Raw genomic sequence first — 19,425 nt, forward strand, 5'->3', positions numbered from 1 at the left:
GTGGCCTTGATCACCTGCACCAGTAGTTTGTTCCAGTGATCCACACCCTTTCTGTAAAGAAATACGTCCTGGTGTCACCACCAAATCTCCCTCCTCTGAGTTTGAGTGGGTACCCCCTTGTGACTGAAGGTCCCTTAGGAAAGAATATATTGTTTTCCACCTCGACACGACCTGTGACGTACTTCAACCCCTTCATCACTCTCCTCCCAGACTATGACAAGGTTCACAAAATTAATCTTGAGTTCTCAACCAAGCCACCTCCCCCAGCCCCCTCTACCAACTCCCTGATCCTTGTCACCTTATCTTCCTTTTCTGAAATTACTGAGGAGGAAATTGCACATTTTCTTTCCTCCTCCAAACTCGCCACTTGTTCCTATGATTTCATCCCCACCCATCTACTTATCAAGTTTTTCCTATATCTGCCATATCCTCAACCTATCACTCTCCACCAAAACTGTGCCCGATGTCTTCAAACATGTCGTCATTACACCACTCCTCAAAAACCCTTTCTAGACCCTTCATCCCCTTCTTATTCAAGCTACTTGAATGTGCTGTTCACCACCATTGACTTGACTTTCTTTTATCTCAAGCTATCCATAACCTTCTTTTGCCCTCCTCATTCTACAGAAACTGCCCTTATGAAGTCTCTAATGACCTGCTCCTGGCCAAATCCAAAGGCCTCTTCTCCATCCTCATCCTTCTTGATCTATCTGTAGCTTTTGACATGGTAAAAACCACCTATTCATTGATACGCTGTCCACACTTTCAGGGCTATGTTATCTCATGGTTTTCTTCCTATCTTTCCCATCGCACTTTTAGCATATGGGAAAGATAGGATCCTCCTCCAATGCCATCTCGCTGTCAATTGGTGTACCTCAGGGTTCTGTCCTGGGCCCACTTTTTTTTTTCCATCTACACTTCTTCTCTTGGTGCTCTAATCTCCTCCCATGGCTTTCAGTATCATCTCTATACCGACAACTCAGAGATCTATCGCTCTATGCCTGAAATCTCAACAGACATTCAATTTGGGGTTTCAACCTGCTTGTCTGATATTGCTACCTGGATGTCTCGCCACCATCTAAAATTAAACATGGCCAAGACTGAGTTCCTTATCTTTCTACCTAAACCTATCTCTCCTCTTCCCCCGTTCTCTATTTCTGTGAACAACATCCTCATCCTCCCTGTCTCGTTGGCTCGGACCCTCAGGGTAAAATTTGACTTATCTCTCTCCTTCTTTTCACATATCCAACAAACTGCCAAAACCTGTTGTTTCTCTCTCTACAATATCGCTAAAATCAAACCCTTCCTTTCTGAGGGCAAGGCTAAGACTCATCCATACCCTCATCACCTCTCCCCGAGACGACTGCAACCTGCATCTCACTGGCCTTCCTCTAAACCATCTCTCTCCCCCTTCAATCTTTTTAGAACTCTGCTGCGCACCTCATATTCCGCCAGTGTTGCTGTGCCCACATTACCACTCTCCTCAAGTCACTTCATTAGCTTCCTATCCGTTTCCACATACAGTCCAAACTCCTCTTAATGACCCACAATTGTATTGGTTCCATAGCTCCTCAGTATCGCTCCTCTCACCTCTCTCCATACTCTCCCTGCCCACCAGGCACTATGCTCATCAGGTAAGTCTTTCTTATCTGTGCCCTTCTCTTCTTGGTTGGGCTGAGAACTTTTAAGCACCCCCTCATACTATTTATTGTATGTTTTCTAGTATTTTATTATGTAGATACATTTGTGACCCAAATAGTTTATATGTGGACTAGAAATGCAATAAATAAATAAGCAGATACAATAAAGTTAGTGGAGGATAGACTCCTAGCTGAAGCTGCATTATATTATTACACCATTTCTGTAGATTTGGTAGGGATTATTTTACATATCTCTGTCCCAGATTTTATTTACAAGAAAGAAGGAAATCAGCAAAGGAAATAATTTTACTGGCAAAGAAGCTGCTGCAGTAAAAGAAACACTAGCAAGAGTTACACATGCATTCTCAAGCCCTTTCATCTGATAACATCCCTGCTCTAAGCTGGAACAAAAGAGAAGAAACAAACTGCTGCTTTCCAAGTCTGGGAATTCCCCACAACCATATAAATGAATTTCTTTTCAACTCTTAATATTTTCATTTATTAGTATGACATTAGAGACATTCGCTTATTGCTTTCTTCCATGGAAAACCTATGGGATCACTACAGATTATGGTATAAAAGGAGCAACCCTCCTTTTGACTTTGAAAGTAGACTATGCCAGGTGAGATAAATGCTGAACAATTGCAAGGCTTTGATTGGCTGAAACCTTGAACTATGATTGATAAGATTCGAGGAGTACATCTGCAGATGCTTCTTAGCTAATTGCTGCCTTATGAGCAACAGCTGGAGAATTAGCAACGCTAAAAAGTGCCAGCACCTGGCATGCATAAGATGTCATCCTAATCAGACCTAAGGCCGTTGAAATCACACTGACATTATCATATTTTTTCCACTTTTCTAGCTTCAGTAGCAAGAAATGTTCCATTCATGTTCTTTTAAAGCAGGGGTAGGAAACTCCGGTCCTCGAGAGCCATATTCCAGTCGGGTTTTCAGGATTTCCCCAATGAATATGCATTGAAAGCTGTGCATGCAAATAGATCTCATGCATATTCATTGGGGAAATCCTGAAAACACGACTGGAATACGGCTCTCGAGGACCGGAGTTCCCTACCCTTGTTCTAAAGCAAACTATACCAAACGTCTTCAGTCTTTCAAGTGTGTGTGTGTGTGTGGGGGGGGGGGGGGGTAGTTCCTAATTTTCCTTTATGGACAGATCCTAGTGTCCCAAATCAACCTAACATAACATGACATTAGAAACATAGAAACATAGAAATAGACGGCAGATAAGGGCCCACGGCCCATCTAGTCTGCCCACCTTAATGTCCCTCCCCTACCTTTGCCCTGTGAAGAGATCCCATGTGCCGATCCCATTTGGCCTTAAAATCAGGCACGCTGCTGGCCTCAATCACCTGTAGTGGAAGACTATTCCAGCGATCAACCACTCTTTCAGTGAAAAAGAATTTCCTGGTGTCACCTCGTAGTTTCCCGCCCCTGATTTTCAACGGATGCCCTCTTGTTGTCGTGGGACCCTTGAAAAAGAAGATATCTTCCTCCGCCTCGATGCGGCCCGTAAGATACTTGAACGTCTCGATCATGTCCCCTCTCTCTCTGTGCTCCTCGAGCGAGTATAGCTGTAATTTGTCAAGCCGTTTTTCGTATGGTAGATCCTTGAGTCCCGAGACCATCCGGGTGGCCATTCTTTGCACCGACTCCAGTCTCAGCACATCCTTGCAATAATGCGGCCTCCAGAATTGCACACAGTATTCCAGGTGGGGCCTCACCATGGATAGAATTGCACACAGTGCTTATAGACCGCGTAACCAGAAGTTCAATGCAGTTAACAAAAAATTAATAATAAAATAACATAAAAAATGCTCTATCAAAAACGTATTGAACAGATGGGTTTTCAAGTTGCATCTGAAGTGTATGTATGATGTGGAGGACAATATAATGGGAAGCATGCAGTGACTTCAAAACCTTCAGGGTTCAGCCAACAGTGCTCAGTGTTTGGCTGACCACCACCAGAATTATCCCTGAAAATCAACGCTGAGTCATGTCCAGGCTCTCTAACCACCTGTGCGGTAGGCACTAACCAGTCAGCAGCTTTTTCAGACTGGTTAAATAGTGTTGAATATCTGTGTGTGGGGGACGTCTATTCTTGCTTCAGTGGCATAGAGAGAGTGAGAGGTGAGTGGCACCCCTCCCTTGCCCTCCTCTGCTCCCACCCCCCTCCGCTCCCTCCTGCAACACGCATGCGCCCCTTCACCTTTTTAACGTTCCCGGTGCGAGCAGGAACCCCAGCCTGCTGCTCACTCCAGCATCAGCTCTTCCTCTGACGTCGCTTCCTAGGTGCAGGTCCAGGAAGTGATGTCAGAGGAAGAGCCGATGTTGGCGTGAGCAGCAAGTGGGGGTTGCTGCTTGTGCCGGGAATGTTAAAGAGGTACGGGGAAGGGAAAGGGCAAGCGCGCATGTACACATGGTAGTGGGGTAGCAGCGAAGGGGCAGAGAGGAGGGCGGATGCTGGTGCCCCCCACCAAGAGGTCACCAGGGGTGGATTACCCCCCCCCTTTCTACGCCACGGTCTTGCTTTGAACATTTGACAATGAGCATTTAGATATCCACATCGAATGGATGGCCAAATCCCAATTTTACAAAGGCAGGTTATGAATATCTAACACTGGGCTAGATTAGGGATGGGCAACTCCAGTCCTCGAGGGACAGAATCCAGTCGTGTTTTCAGGATTTCCCCAATGAATATGCATGAGATCTATTTGCATGCACTGCTTTCAATGCTTATTCATTGGGGCAATCCTAAAAACCTGACTGGATTCCAGCCCTTGAGGACCGGAGTTGCCCACCCCTGGTCCGAATCATGGTTGGTCGATTCGTGGCCGAGTTCTGCTAAGCGACTGATTCACTAAAGAGTCCCATTTGCATGTGCGGTTCAGATTGGACGCACGCCCCACGGATCGCTGCAGAGCGATCGCGACACACGCGCAGACCATCCTGGTTGGCTGTAGATGTGACCTGCGCATGAGCTTGCTCTCCGCACAAGCGAGGTCAAAGCAAAGGGGGAGGGGTGGCATAGGTAAAGAGCAGCTCCCGAAAGGAATCATTTTAAATTTGTGCAGGCAGAATGGAACAGAACACGCTTTGCAGCTAAAACAGAACACGCTTTAAACCCGCGGGTTAAAACCACGGGCTCACATTTTTGCACAATATATAAAAAGGGGGGGAGTATGCATATGTACAGTTTTTAATTTTGTATGTTGATGGTTGTTTTCAGGGCGGCAGAGAGCGGGAGAGTCGGCAAGGACAGTAGTGACTGGTCCTCAGCAGTCGCTTCATTTTGGATCGGCAAACCCGACTGGTGTTCCTTCTTCTATTTAGTGAATCGATGGCTTCCTACTGATGCATGGCAATTCCCCTCATTTGCATGTGCGGATCGGATCGGAGATTGATCGCACAGCTGTTTAGGGAATCGGGTTGGGATACGATCACACAACTATCAGTACAGGATCGGGAAGTTTTGTGAATCTAGCCCTGTACGTCAAGATTTTCCTAGGCATGTCCTCCTTTTCGAGGACATGTCCATGGGTCCGGATGGCTTTTCAAAACATGGCAGTTTGTCCGAGTTTTGAAAAACTTCCTCGAAATTGCGTTGGGCAGGAGGGCGTTGGACGAGAGCAGGCAGCGGGAGACAGGGCTGGGGCAGAGCTAGGGTGGGATTGGGGGTGGGACTGAGGTGTAATGGGGCAGGGATGGGTGGACCTGGGCGGGCCCTGGGGGGGCAGGTCCAGGTGGTCCAGATATTACTAAACTAAAATCTGGTAACCCTACATATGGCAAGACAGCATGGTCTTGTGTTTTGGGATGTTTTGGGACTAGAGAGGGCCTCGAAAAATGGACATCCAATTCTAATCACACTAAGGGGAAGGGACACCCCTGTCTAAAAAGAAGGACATGCATATTTAGACCTGTCACATCCAGTTTTCAGAAAAATGCTCTGTGACTTTAGTTGGATTGCCTTTCTAATATGACCCTTTATGCATTCATTTATAGAAAAAAAATTAAGAGTTCGACAATGCAGAAGACTAAAATGAGCATCACTGAAATTCTGTAAGGACATTCTTCATGGTTGGTTTTTTTTTTTTTTTCTAGTCAAAGAAAAGAATGAATACGTAACATTTGGAATGTTATATATCTTGTAAATCTGTCAAGGAAAGGTCAATGTTCTTTGCTATTAATCTAAACATACAAAAGGTTGACTTTCAAAAAATAATACACATGTCTAGCAAAATTTAGAGAAACAACTCTACCAGAGCTTCCAACTGTTCTTATATCCTTTTATCATATTCTTGAAGTTAGTATGAGCCAGAGGAGAAGGAAACATGGTCGTTCCTCATTAATCCATTCTTTAATATGTAGACCACAGGTTGTCATTTTAAATACCATATAACTCTGTAAAATGTCTATTTTGAATCTGAGCACGAAGATTAAGAATCCAATAATATGTAACATACCAAATAATACAGAAAAAAAAACCCAACTAGTTTTAAGGCACAAAAAGAGGCTTAGAGGACTTTTATTAATGGCAGTTCTATAAAATTGACACTAACATGTTTAGAGTTGTAACTGAACGTTATGGGGCTCATAATCGAAAGAGAAAAACATCTAAAAACCCGGCGATCATAAATGAAAGACGTCCAAGTGCCGATAATCAAACCGGGTTTTGGACGTATTTCTAAACAACCTAGGCCTTCATAGTGCCGCTGAACGACCATAACTAAACGGGGCGTTTCAGGAGGAGTGTAGAGGGTGGGATTTGGGCAGGACGTGGGCAGGCTTAGACTTAGTCGTACAGCATGTATAACTGAAAGTTTTACAACAGAGCCTAGACGGAACTTGGACGTTGTGACTTAGACCATTTAAAACATGGCCTAAGTCACAAAATCCCACCTAAAGTCACCAGATAAGCACTGCAAACACATAATACAGACCCCACACACTACCCCAGTGATCACCGACCCCCCAACCCCATAAAAATCGTAATAACACCTTTAAAATTCAGTCTCCAGACCATCATCACCTGGCAGCCTGGCATAGGAAAGCCTAGTCGTCCAGCACAGAGGCGGCTTAAGCCATCTTGTGGGTGGGTTAGGGACTCATGAAGAGGAGGACCCTTGCCCATTAGCCCCTGCAATCACTGCATTAATACTTAAACATGTGCACTCCTCTATACACCCCCAAAACCCTTTTTTGCTGTCATATAAGTGGCTCCTGCAGCCATAAGGGCTATTAGGGTGGTAGATAAGTGGGTCTAGGAGATTCTGGAGGTGGTTTGGGGGGCTCATCGTGACTATAAGGGAGCTGTAGTGAGGAGAAGACATGTCACCCTTTTTGTGAAGTTTACAGCAGTGCCCTGTAAGGTACCCCACTATTTAGGTGCCATGTCTGAGTGTTCAGTCCATCACTTTGCAGACTCCTCCCACGTCCAACAGGGCTTGTTCTAGGCATTTTTGACTTGGATGAAAAGTTGGACGAAAATGTGGTATAAAGATAGACGATTTAGCAGCTTAGACGATCAGATCAGCAGGACGTATAGTTAGACGATTTTCAAAATAAGAAAAATTTTGGACGTATTTTTTGAAAATGTGTCCTAGGCTGTTTTTTTTACTTTGGACGACTTGCGGCTTAGACGGAAACAGACTTAGACGTTCCTTTCGATTATTCCCCTCCACTCGTTTTAGTGGAAAGGCTCAATACTTTTATTCTATCTTCATGCTATCTTTATAATTGTGGTTTCCATTCTCCGGAATGTTCCTCCCTCTCACTTGTACCAACTAGACACTACCCAGAATTTTAAATCTCAGCTTAAAACTGACATTTTTACAGATGCCCCCACCTAATTTCAGAAGTTGGTGCCTCCCTTCGGGGACTGCTGTCGAATGCAGTCACAAAACCTACCGCTTCTGCCTTGCTGTTCCCGTCCCCTCCTATCCCATCAATTGCTGTAGTTCAGTGTATCTTCCCCTCCCTTTTCTTATCTCCCTCTTTTCCTATTCGATCCCCTCTCACTTTACTTTCTTCTCTCAGACACAGTTTGAATACCGCTCAGATGGCCTAGCTGATTGGTGGTATGGTAAATTTTGAATAAACAGGGATCTTCCATGGTTATCCCACACCTATTTGAATTCCATCACTGTTTTAACAATACCACTTGCTGCAGAAGGGTTTTCTAGGCATCCACCACTCTTTCTGTGAAAAAGTGTTTCTTGGCGTTGCTTTCGTTTCCATCCTTGCCATTTCATTTCACGTCCTCTAGTTCTATTGCCCCTGATGAAACCTCCACCCAGTGGCATAGTAAGTGAGGGGCAGGGGGATGGACCACCTCTTGGTGGGGGCGCCAGCACCTCTCTGTCCCACATGCTACGCTCGCGCCATCCCTACCCTGTACCTCTTTAAAATCTTCACCGGCGCAAACTACTCTAGCCTGTTGTTCTCATCGGCCCGGCTCCCTCTGAAATCACTTCTGGGTCACGGGGCCAGGAAGTGACATTAGAGGGAAAGCCAGAGCAAACAGCAGGCTGGTGAAGCTGCTCACGCTGGCGAAGATTTGAAGAGGTGCAGGGTGGGAAGGGATAGCACGTATGTGGCAGATGGCGGCAAGGGTGTGGGGGGGTGCACCACTGCCCTGGGCGCCTCACACCCTCACTATGCCATTGCCTCCAGCTCACCCCTATATAACTGCCCCTGCCCTACCTGCTAGACAATCCCAGAGAAGCACAATAATCCCCATCAGGAGACAGTGGTCATCAGTGACATTGAGGAGAAACATGTCCCCCTACATCAGGTAGAAGCTAGCTACTCTATACATGCCTTCATCCCATTCCAGGGCCAGCTCAAGGTGCAGCACCACTTTTGGGTTGACCCTGGAGGTGGTACTTTCCAGGCAGCGGTGGAGGCAATTGACCTGATGAGGGAAGGCATTGACTGCCAGTTAAGGGCCATGGAGGGGAAGCTGGACAAGATGCTGTACATTCTCGAGCAACTGTTGAATGCCATAGGCAACCTAGCATTTATCCTATAGTGTGCCGGAATCTTTCACGGCCACCACATCTAATGGCCCTTTAACTTGGCCCACCCTTGATGAATGGAGCTGCTCTCCTGGAGGTTTCTTTCTCTCCTCCCACCTCTCCCCCATCAGCCTGGATCTTTATGATTTTTATTATTTTTTTTAGATTATACTAAAAATGGTTATTTACAGTTTTCAAAAAGAATTGTAGATAAATATACAGAGTAGGCTACAAATAGGTATACAATATTTATTCATTATTTCTTTTTATTTTACAGGTGTCAGGAATAACATTCATTTGAAGTTTTTGTCTCAGTTACATCATTTTCTTTTACTTGATTACGTTCCGCATTGAATAAGATATAATAGTAGACATTCAGAATATAGCTGTAAAAGGGGAAATATTACAAATAGATGATTTTAATATCCCTATTGCGGAGTCTTCTAGAAGTAGGGAGATCCTCCTCGAGGGCTGCAATCCAGCCGGGTTTTCAGGATTTCCCCAATGAATATGCATGAGATCTATTTGCATGCACTGCTTTCAATGCATATTCATTGGGGAAATCCTGAAAACACAACTGGATTGCGGCCCTCAAGGAGGGACTTTGACATCCCTGCTCTACAAGAACTGTTCTAGCAGTTGATAATGGAACCCACGTGGGATGGGGCCATACTGGATTTAGTGCTTACAAACGGAGAAAGTGTTTCTGATGTTACAGTGGGTGATCAAGTTAAATATGCTTTACAAATAAAAACAAGCATATTTTACCTGTCATCATTCTACTGTAGATGTGTGTTGTTGTTTTTAATAGTGTCTGTTTATTATAACTGCATTTTGCTACTAAAAATGTTCAACTTACATTCCAATCCCAGTTTGTGCTCTGATTACAAAATGCTTTGTCAGTTTCTATGATAAAAGGGTAGCAAAGCATGAAAGAATGACTAGTTAGCGTGGAGCAACAATAATATAGGCTGCGGTCCAAAGATTCCAGAACATTTAAGAATAGCAAAGAAAGCTGTGCATTCCCGGATGCTAAGGAGGCATCACCTGACCACCAGAGGCAGGTCTTCAACAGCTCCCTCTCCTCTATAAGAGGCTGTTTGTGGGGGATCTAAACCTCAGGACTCTGAGTGGAGGAGTAGCCTAGTGGTTATGCACAATGGGCTCAAAACCTGGGGAACTGTTATTGATTTCTATTGCAGATCCTTGTGACTTTGGACAAGTCACTATACCTTCCATTGTCACAGGGACAGAGATCTCTTTCTTCAGGTCAGTAAAGTATACTGCTGTTACAGTATCCCTGTCTCGACCTGAGGAAGGGGGTTTTGGTCTCTGAATTAGTCAAAAATATATTAAAATTAGTCCAATAAAAAGGATCACCTTATTTCCCTTTTCTATTTATAAATGTTTATCAACACAGCTAGAGTACTACTTTATCCTAAAGCAAAAATAAAAGCAAGAGAAAAAAAATTTCTACTTTTGTTGTCTGGTTTCTGATTTCCTCATCTTCTCATCATTCTCTTCTTCCATCTACTTTCTGCCCTATCTCGGCCTCTTTCATATGGCATCTGCTCTCTTTCTATGCCTCTTCCAGAAACTGTCTGCCTCTCTCTCTTCCTTCTCTCACTTCCCACCATTGGTCTCCCTCCATGGTGTGGCATCTGTCTTCTTCTCTTCCATCTCTCCCTTCCTCCCTTCATCCCATCTCTCCCTTCCTCCCTTCACCCCCCCCCCAGTAGATTTTAGCATCTCTCTCCTCCTTTCTTCCCCGATCTGGTATCTGTCTCCTCCCCTTCCCCCCATGCTCTGGCATCTCTTTCTCCTCTCCCTTACCCTTCCTTTTCTTCCCCGGTCTTTCTTCTCAATTTATTTTCTGCCTCTGTCTACTGTATATTAAATTCTTTCTTACTATCCAGTCCTCAATTTCCCTCTTTGCATTGTGTCTACCTACAGCTTGCCACCTTTTTCCCTTACCCCTTCTAGTATCTAACCTCTTCCCCCAATCCAGCATGTGCCCTTTTTTCTCTTTCCTCCCCACTTCCATTCAGCGTCTGCTCTCCTCTCTCTCTCTCTCTCCACTTCCATTCAATGACTGCTCCCCTATCTCTCTTCTCCACATCCTTCCAGTGTCTGCTCCCCTTTCTCACCCCCCTTCCACTTCCATCCAGTATCTGTCCCCTCTTTCTTCACACAATAAACCTAAAGCGCCATTCAACCTCCTACCCTTGGCGGACCATCTCCCTCCCTTCCCCTCACCTTTGTGGACATTTTTCCAAACCAAAGTTTTCTCTGTCAGAGAGGCCCTCATGTGCCAGCCGTTCTCACTTGTTGCACGCAGCTGCCCCAAAGCTTCTCCTCTGATGCAAGTTCTTATTTCTGCTGGATTACATCAGAGGAGAAGCTTCAGGGCAGGTTAACGTTATGGCCCCTCTGAGAGAGAAAACTTTGGTTTAGAAAAGCACCGCAAAGGTGAAGGGAATGGAGCAAAATGGCCCAACAAATTGAAGAAATGCAAGGACTGTAGAAAGATTTATGGTGCACTAAACAGTTACATAAACAAATACGTGCCTTTAGTTTTCTAGGGGAAACCATAATCTCCTTACCCAAAGTTCGTTATTTTGCCAGTTTATACTAAGAATAGAGACCAAGGCTGTGGGAAGAATTTTATTATGAAAATAGAAAAATATAATTCACAAGCTAGCAGCAATAACTAATTATTGTTCACAATGTCTCTGTACATACATATATGAAACTCAGTACACAATTATTACAACACACTTGCTAGATAAATAAGTAAAACTAATTCTTACACTCTAAATAATTCCTTATAATAATAATTCCTGATTAGCAGCAAACTATTACAGTTATCACCAAGAGTAGCTTTACAAATCCTTATCCTATAGATAATAGGATTCCCTCTCTAACCCAGCTGAAAAGACATATAATTCCTTATCCTCGCCATCCAATTAGGCCATAGCACAGAATCAGGTGAAATGGAAGACATCTTTCCTCCGCTCAGCAGATATGGAGATCCTTCTGTTTAGGAACAGTCCGTCAGCAACTGGAGAAGCTGTAACTTAGGTTGGCAGCCAAGGTTTCCTTTATGTGATGGAATCCAGAGGTATAAAAATCCGGTTTCACTCTCTCTCAGGCAGAGAGTCACAAGAGGTAACTTTTCAGGTACTAATTATTATAGAAAATGCAGAGTAACCTATGATAAGATGCGAGTTCACTCACATCCTGGCACAGACTAAATTATAATTAGCACGTTTTCACTTGGATCTCATCAGATGACCTCTCCGGACCAATCCAGAAACAGAACTTAGATGAATAGCCTTTCTGTATAGAGTCTCGTACAGGCTGTGAGACAGAGGCACCTTCGTTAGATAAGAAGCACAGGAGCAATTTCTCCCCCAAGATTCACTCAGGCTGAGCATGGAGGCATAGCTGGATGTCCTTGACTAGAATACAGTTCTGGTACATACCCAGAATGCATCAGGCAGAAACAGCAAAGATTTGTTCTTCTTTCTCTTCTTGCTAGGTTTAGGCTGAAATTATTTCTTGCAAATAATGATTCAGGCTTGATGATGTCAGAGAGGCCTAACCTTCAGGTGCAAATAAGGAAACATCCCTACAGGACCGCAGGGCTTCCTGAAGCTGTGGGGCCCAGGGTAGCTGCCCTGTTTGCCCTCATCTTACATATGTACAATCCACAAATGCCTGGCTTTTGTGTTTGTAGTCAAAGCAGTACTATAGCCAGACATGAGTTTGGTGGGAGGGGGGACAATGGTTAACATGGGTGGCTACTAGGCCCACTAGAAATAAATACTCAAGGATTAGGGCCCGAATATATCTCTTATTCACTCAAAAACAAGCCCCACACGGACAAAAGATACACACACCCAGCAACACTACAAGGCCTTACTTACAACATTCACACTCCCCAAAGAGAAAGGGAAAAAGGAAAAAGAAAAGAAGTGGAGAAAAAGGCCTCAGTTCAGCTTCATCTGGCCAAAAAAACTCCACTCCTTCAAAAGCTGTTTATGTGTAAATGCTGAAAAATAGTCCAAGAAAACAAGGCAACTAAAGTAGCCTGCCAGGTGGTATCAAACAGCACGCCTAATACAGAAAGTCAGTGGGTGAATATAACAAAAGACAGTATAGTCCAGCTCATAACATCCATAGCAAAAGCAAGAAAAAATAACTTAGCTGCTAATGGCCTTCAAATCCAGGCCAGGCAGTCCTTACACCCAACGGGGAACCCTCTGTTTCGCATCAAATCGCTGCATCAGGGGTGTTCATATCATTGCTTCATATCCAGATATTCCAGACCCACCATACTCCTCAAACATCCTCACTACTTCATCGATCAAAACTGGCCAGTTTTGTTGTGGGTTGTAAGTAAGGCCTTGTAGTGTTGCAGGGTGTGTGTATCTTTTGTCCGTGTGGGGCTTGTTTTTGAGTGAATAATGGCTACTAGGCCCCCCATTTTCTCCCTTTAAAATTAAAATGACAAGTACCTTAGCGATCAGGGATCTCCAAGCCCAACTAGCTGAAGAAATCCAGAGCCTGACCTCTGTCAATAAAGGTCAGCAGTCAGCTGATGCTGGCGCCATAAGTAGGCATGCTCAGTTCTTTCTGCACATGAATTAAGAATGTGCAAGACTGTGGTGCTACTGTTTGCTGCTCAAAATGCCACTGCTGACTGCCAAGCTTTACTGACAAGGGGCAAGCTCCACCTGTCTTCAGATGGCAAGGCTTAGGGATCCCTACCACCTACACATGTGCTGCACCTGGTTGCTGGACGGATCTGAGGCAAAAGTGGGTGAGCCCAGGCCCATCTGAGGCTATGCTCCTGATCAAAATATCATAGCACCACTATGCACAGAGCAACCAAGTCTCAGGACCTCTGAATATAACCTTTCAGAGGTGCGTTAATGGTAAAATTAAAATGGTGAAATGCTGGCCGGCTGTCTCATAATGATTTACAAGTAGAAACACCTTGGGCTCCTTAGAGGGGACATGATAGAAACTTACAAGATCATAAAGGGTGTAGAGAAGAGAGAGAGGGGCAGATTCTTCAGACTGGCGGGGGAAACAAAAACAAGAGGGCATGCAAGAAAATTGAAGGGAGACAAATTCAGAACAAATGCTAGGAAGTTCTTCTTCACTCAGAGGGTGGTGGAGGAGGAGGTGGTAGAGCAGAGTACGATTTTGGGTTTCAAAAAGGGGTTGGACAAGTACCTGAAGGAAAAGAGGATTGAAGGGTATAGTTAGAGGGTACTATAAAGGATAAAATGTCTTAAGTAAAGGATCACTACAGGTCACGGACCTGGGGGGCCGCCGCGAGTGCGGACTGCTGGGCGCGATGGACCTATGGTCTGACTCGGCAGAGGCGATGCTTATGTTCTTATGTTCTTTTACTAAGCTGCGCTAGTGGTTTTAGCGCACACACTAGACGCTAACGCCATCATTGAGCTGGCGTTAGTTTTTACGCATAGCGCACCTTAGTAAAAGGAGCCCCTTGTGTTCTCAAATTGGACTGTTCAAAAACCATGATTAGAAGTTGTTCTTAATATCCAAAACCATTTCTTTCTTTGCTACGACAAGATTCTTTGTAAGTATCAATCTGCCCAATATGAATTTACTTTTCAAGGAATGCAGATAAAGAGCACAGCTGCTGCACTTACAGTGGAAAACTAGAGGCTGCATCATTTTGGGTTGTTTTTTTTTTTTCATGGGATGGAAAAGGATGAAATGCAAGGAAAGAAATACGAGTTTTTACACTTCTCAAGAGACTTACATGGTTGGACAATTTTCTTTCTCCTATAGGCAGCTTTAATTGATTCTGTATCATGGAGAAACAGAACTACGGTCTACACAGTTACATCCTCTTTCAATCTCATTTTTTCTCATGTGATCAACTTCTATCCAGTAGCACTCAGCTGTATTCACTTCAGTTTCTATTCATTTCATTCAATGCAGCTCAGCAGGTCCATCTAACCTAAATCCATCTTGCTAACTCCTAGGTAACCTGGCAAACAGTATTACCTAAAGTCAAAAATCAATACCACACAATGGGCTATATTTTTTTTAAAAAAAATCAGTGTTCTATTTTATGTTTCTACAAAAAAAAAATCTTTATTAAATAAGCTCAATATTTGTAAGTTTTAACTAATCTAAGGGTTCATAGACAACCCCGCGAAAGACAAAGGCGCACGCCGACAACTGAGCGCAAGACGGAGGCGCGTGCCAAAGAAAATTACAGTTTTTAGGGGCTCCGACGGGGGGTTTTGTTGAGGAGCCCCCCCCCCCCAGTTTACTTAATAGAGATCGCGCCAGCGTTGTGGGGGGTTTGGGGGGGGTTGTAACCCTCCACATTTTACTGTAAATTAACTTTTTCCCTAAAAACAGGGAAAAAGTGAAGTTTTCAGTAAAATGTGGGGGGTTACAACCCCCCACAAAGCCCCCACAACGCGACGCAATCTCTATTAAGTAAAGTGGGGGGGGGTTCCCCCCCACACCCCCCCCCCCCTCGTAGCCCTAAAAACAGTAATTTTCTGCAGCGTGCGCCTCCGCGCTACACTCAATTGTCTGCGCGCGCCTTTGTCCCGGCGCACTTTTGACCTGACACCAATCTAAGTGCCATCTGAAGTCCATCCATTCAGTTCAGTTAATTTGCTATATGAGGGGGGTGCTGAAAAGTTTTCAGCCTAACCAAGAAGGGAATGAAATGAAGCCATGAAACTTACAAGTTATTCCACACTAAGTTCAACACACTTGGCACATCGTGTCTGAAGTTCCTGTATCCCTTCCCAAAAAATGCTCTAATATCTGGTCACTGAAATACTGCTCTGCTGCTGTAATCACCTCCAAATCACTCGAAAATTGTCACCCTTTCAAACTTTTTTTTAAGGTTTGGAAACAGAAATAGTCAGACAGAGCAAGATCTGGTGAGTCGGGTGGATGGTCTATGCACTGAAACCCTAACTACGTCAAAACATCCATCGTTTTGCCAGCCTTGTGATCAGGTATATTGTCTTGCAAAAAAGAGAGCAAACAAAACAAAACTGCAGATCCGTACAAGACGTAGGCAAAATTTATTGTGACAAAATAATTATATGCAAACCCTTTTACCAATCAAGGGACCCGACACGGTCCGTGTTTCGGACAAACCTTCATCAGGGGTCCATGGTAAAAAAAAGGGGTAACAAAAAAAGTCACAAAAAATTGTAGAGTAGCAGCAAAGTGTAAGCGACGTCAAAATTCACCACTGCAATGAGCCGTCACAAATTTTGCCTACGTCTTGTACAGATCTGCTGTTTTGTTTTGTTTGCTCTCGGTTGTTTTTTACTGCAGTTTAGGTTGGGACCTTTTTTCTCTTTGTTTTCTTGCAAAAAAGAGAACTCCTTTCCAAAGCTTCCCTCTCCTTTGTTCTTTCAATGCCTCCTTTAATCGGCACAGCAAGTTACAGTAGTATTCTGAATTAACTGTTTGGCCTCTTGGAAGACCGCCAGTCATCACAACAACCTTCCTGATCCCAAAACACTGTGGCCATGACCTTTTCTGCTGACTTATGGATCTTGAATTTCTTTGGCCTTGGAGATCCTGAATGCTACCGTTGCAAGGACTGTTGTTTTGTCTCAGGATCTTAGTGGTGTAACCATGTTTCATCAACAGTGTCTAGTCGTTCCATAATGTTGGCACCAGCTTGCTGCAAAATCAACTTGGAAGTGTCCACTCGACGTCGTTTCTCGTGAGCATTCATACATTTGGGCACCGACTTGGCTGACAGCTTCTGTGTACCCAGCTGCTCATGGATCATACACCCATGTTCCCTGGATACCTATATAGTGTCTCAGCAAATGTTTTAGCTGATATTTGCCGATCTGCCAAAATCAGTTCATGGACATTGACAGTAATTTCAGGAGATAACACCATTTGAGGCCTCCCAGACCTTGCAGCATCTTCAGCCTCAAAATCTCCACTTCTTCACCGTGGAGTATGATGGGCATTGGTCACTCAGTGTTTGCATCATACATTCATGGATTTCCTTTGGAGTTTTCTTCTGCAGGAGTAGGAACTAGAGAATGACACGGTGACAAAATTCATCACCGTTCCCGTCCCCGCGGATAACCGCGGGAAACCATCTTCATGTCATTCTTTAAGGAGAGAGGGAAGAATCAGAGTATGAATGGCCACAACCACTGACCTGCAAGCTTTGCTTTGAAGAATGCTGGTGTAGAAGGATTGAGGTTGAAACAGACACTACAGAATGACAGTCTCTGGTATCCAGAGCAGATATTGTGATGTCATAATGCCTCATTCCACCAGTGCCTAAGAGCCAATCACATCAGCGATGTCACAATGGCTTCATTATCATTGGCTCACATAAGCACAGCCACTGACCCACAAGCTTTGCTTTGAAGAATGCTGGTGTAGAAGGACTGAGGTTGAAATAGACACTAGAAAATGACATGGGATTATTTCCCGCGGTTATCCGCGGGGACGGGATCGGTGATGAATTTTATCACCGTGTCATTCTCTAGTAGGAACTTCATGATGGCTCGGAGTTCCACATTTGAAAATTCCACAGTTTTCATTGACATGGCTCAGTCAATGATCTGAAACAATGTCAAAACATAGCATTACGATTCTGCAAATTGGCACTTTACAAAATAAAATAACACTCTTTTCAGCTACAATGGCAAAATGACACTCAGAATTTAAGAAGCTGTTAGGGCTGAGAACATTTCAGCACCCCCTCATATCTAGCCCAGGGGATCTCAACCCAGTCTTTAGGATACACTCAGAAAGTCTGGTTTTCAGCAAATCCATAATAAATAGGCATTCACTGCCATAAGAACATAAGAATTACCATACTGGGACAGACCAATGGTCCATTAAGCCCAGTATCCTGTTTCCAACAGTGGCCAACCCAGGTCACAAGTACCTGACAAGATCCCAAGGAGAAAAACAGATTTATGCTGCTTATCCTAGGAATAAGTAGTGCATTTCCCCAAGCCATCTTTCCTTTTTTAAACCCTGCTAAACTAACTACTTTCACTACATTCTCCAGTATCTATATTATAGGCACCTGTTTTTTTTTTTTTAGAAGCTATTTACAGAATTCCCCACCTTGTAACCAGTTCCCTGGTCTCACAGCTTTCGTACTTTCCTTTTCTTGTCTTTCATCCCTTTCTTGACCCAAATGCTACTCAGAAAACTTTTGACAAAGTTCCTCATGAGAGATTCTTTGGAAAATTAAAGAGCCATGGCATAGGATGCAATGTTATGTTGTGGATTACAAATTGGTTATTGGACAGAAAACAAAGGGTAGGGTTAAATGGCCATTTTCTCAATGCAGGAGGGTAAATAGTGGAGTGCCACAGGGTTCTGTACTAGGATTGGTGTATTTAACATATTTATACATGATCTGAAAATTAGAATGACAAGTGAGGTAATAAAATTTGCAGATGACACAAAACTATTCAAAGTTGTCAAAACACACGAGGACTGTGAAAAATTACAGGAAGATCTTAGGAAATTGGAAGACTGGGCATCCAAATGTCAGATGAAATTTAATTTGGACAAATGCAAAGTGATGCACATCAGGAAGAATAATCCAAAGCAAAGTTACCTTATGCTATGGTCCACTGTAGCAGACAACACCAAAAAAAAAAAGACCTGGATGTCATTGTAAACACTACACTGAAATCTTCTGCCCAGTGTATATAGAAGAGCAACCAAAATGATAAAGGGGATGGAACTCCTCTCATATGAGGAAAGACAAGAATTAGGTCTTCAAAAAGTACAAAAACCAAGGGACATTCAATGAAATTACATGGGAATACATTTAAAACATAAGAACATAAGAACATAAGCAGTGCCTCCGCCGGGTCAGACCACAGGTCCATCCTGCCCAGCAGTCCGCTCCCGCGGCGGCCCAAACAGGTCACGACCTGTCTGTATCATCAGAAGGGGCTCCCTTGCCACCTTGGTTTCTCATTTAAGTCCTGTCTTCCTATCGAAGTCCTAACCCTCCGGTCTTGCACCTGCACGACCTGGTTTGGTTTCTACTCATTACCTGGTTAGCTTTCTATACTTGTGTTACATCCCAGCTCCTCCCTCAGTATCCCATGATCCCTTTATCCTTCAGGAATCCGTCCAATCCCTGTTTGAATCCCTGTACCGTACTCTGCCTGATTACTTCCTCCTGTAGCGCATTCCAAGTGTCCACGACCCTTTGGGTGAAAAAAAACTTCCTTGCGTTTGTTTTGAACCTATCTCCCTTCAGTTTCTCCGAATGCCCCCTCGTACCCGTTGTCCCCTTCAGCCTGAAGAATCTGTCCCTATCCACCCTCTCTATGCCCCTCATGATCTTGAAGGTCTCTATCATATCTCCCCTGAGCCTCCTTTTTTCCAGAGAGAAGAGCCCCAGCCTATCCAACCTCTCGGCGTATGGGCAGTGTTCTAGCCCTTTTACCATTTTCGTTGCTCTCCTTTGGACTCTCTCAAGTACCGCCATGTCCTTCTTGAGGTGCGGCGACCAATACTGAACGCAGTATTCCAGATGTGGACGCACCATCGCTCGATACAATGGCATGATGACTTCCCGCGTTCTGGTTGTTATGCCCTTCTTTATGATGCCAAGCATCCTGTTGGCTTTTTTCGAGGCTGCTGCGCACTGTGCAGATGGCTTCAGTGATGCATCCACCAGCACACCCAAGTCTCTCTCAAGCCTGCTG

This window comes from Geotrypetes seraphini, chromosome 14, assembly GCF_902459505.1.
Source record: "Geotrypetes seraphini chromosome 14, aGeoSer1.1, whole genome shotgun sequence".
NCBI lineage: Eukaryota > Metazoa > Chordata > Amphibia > Gymnophiona > Dermophiidae > Geotrypetes > Geotrypetes seraphini.